Below are 2,500 nucleotides of genomic sequence, written 5' to 3' on the forward strand. Positions count from 1 at the left end.
CCATTATTCTCCTTAAGGTATGTCTTAACAGCTTCAAGAGACGATCCTTTGCGGTTGTGTAAAGCTTTGAAGCCACTGAAAACAAGGTCAACGAATTTCACGGGATATTCTGCGTCCGTCTTCGTTTTGGGTCGACCTCGTTTCCTTGTTTTCTTAGATTTTATGATTTTGATCGCTGGAACGGTAGACTTTGGGACGACCACGTTTCGTCTGAGCTTCTCCTTTCATTTTTTGACTTGAAGCCGGAATCAGAGACGATTTGTATCTTGAACCTTTGGGTCGACCACGCTTCTTTTGCTGCTTTTGTTTTTTCTCCATTCTGCTCTTATTTTCGTACCAGTGTGTGCGTATGTATACACACACACACACATATATATATATAGGCATATATATTATATATATATATATATATATATATATATATATATATATATATACACACATATGATTAGTAAATCTATTGATACACACATACAATATATACACTTATGCATACATATAGGTAAATTCGATTAATATTTTACGAGACTGAAGTTCTTCTCATTGGACTTACAAACATTTTTCTTGCCTCACTCTTTTAGTGAGTAGTGACAAAAAAGTAAATACTAAAAAAAACAAAAAACGACAGTAACAAATATAATAAAATAATAAACAGTAATAAAACTTCAACTTGAAATATATCAATCTAGTTCATACACTCCAGCACCAAAGTAAAGGTTTTAGGGTTGCCTGTCTTCACCAATTAATAGTAGTGAAATGCCCATTTGCACAAAATGGACAGAAAAAGCAACAGGGAAAAAGTCCTGCAGGGAAATGTCTGACTTCCATTATTAATATCATTATCATTGTCATTATTACCATTATTATTATTATTGTTGTTATTATTATCATTATTATTATTATTATTACCATCAATATTATTATTATTATTATTATTATTATCATTATTATCATTATTATTATAACTATTATTATTATTATTCATTATTATTATCATAATTATTTTTTCAACATTACTATTTTATTATTATTACTTCATCATTATTATGATTTTATTAGTAGTAGTATTCTATTATTATTACTATTTTATTATTATCATTGTCAATATTTTATTATCATTATTATCTCATTATTAGTAGTAGTGGTTTATTATTATCATTATTTTATTAGTATTATTATCTTACTGTTACTATTCTGTTATCATTATTATTTTGTTATTATTTTTGTTATTATTATCACCATTATCTCTTCTAAATTATTATTATTTTATTATTATTATTATTATTATTTATTATTATTATTATTATATTATATTATATTTATTATTATATTATTATTATTATTATTATTATTATTATCATTATTATTATTATTATTATTATATCATTATTATTATTATCATTATATCATTTATTATATTTATTATTATTTCATAATAAGAATGCTACTGTCTTATTATTATCATTATTATTATTAACGTACATTTTCATGTTTCTCAGCTATTCAAGTTTCCCAGCCTTTTAAACTAGAAAAGACGTAATTTAAGAGACACGAAATATACATCTGCAAAAGATTATGCGAAAGGGTTGAGAGCCACTGCACTATCGTTGAAAAAATGTTTGTCTGAAAATGGCAGAACAGAGGGGGGAGGAGAGGAATATTATCCGTTACACATCCTAGTGAAACAGGCAACAACGATAAAAGAGCATAAAAAATTAAGGCCGCTTTGAGAGATCTAATTGCTAATATCTAATACGTAATAGAAAACGGGAGACAAAAAACGTGGTCAGCCTGGTATATAGATGGATGCAGTATATCCTAAGAAATCTGTCGACCTTGCTCTTACAGCTTCTGTTGGCAATCTAAAAATATTTTTGAAAAAATCACGGATAATGATTAGCAATGGAAGGCAATCCATATAAATACTTCTGTTTGAGTATGACTGAGGATAAAACAGTTAAATGGAACGTTAAAATTGGTTTCAAGATAACAGTCATAATGTAGCAAAACATGAAGACAAATGTTGTAAATATTGTAAATCACATAGTAATTTTTACCATACGAACTGATACTCATAATCTAACGCTTTTTATTTCATAGTTGACAACGGATTCCTGTTGTTAGTTTTGATAGAAACGAATCATAGCTCATAGCTGCCGGTTAATTGTACTGTCAGCTGTAGTTTTGTTTACACCTGAATAGATCCACGTGTGCACAATCATCAAAGAGTTAATTTGTAGGCCCTTTGTGACCTCACCTGATTTTCGCAATTCTTGAAATTTGTGAAAACTTTTTTTCTCCTAGCGCTATTAATATCGATACAATTAACATTACTGGCATTAAGATTATTGCAACATTAAAAATACTATTAGAAATTTTAAAATATATCCGGAGAGCATGGAAAACGGTAAAAAGATTAAACAGGTAACACTAGTGATTGACTTCATGGTGACTAAGATCTTGTGTAAACATAATTGCTAAACTGAAACACAGTGGATAT

General features: G+C 28.0%; 1 pseudogene; it reads right to left on the reverse strand.

Moving 5' to 3' along the window:
- Window positions 1-318, reverse strand: part of LOC119576725 — a 442-nt pseudogene extending 124 nt beyond the window's left edge.
- Window positions 319-2,500: the final 2,182 nt, after the last annotated feature.

Source organism: Penaeus monodon, chromosome 9 (genome assembly GCF_015228065.2).
Source record: "Penaeus monodon isolate SGIC_2016 chromosome 9, NSTDA_Pmon_1, whole genome shotgun sequence".
Lineage (NCBI taxonomy): Eukaryota > Metazoa > Arthropoda > Malacostraca > Decapoda > Penaeidae > Penaeus > Penaeus monodon.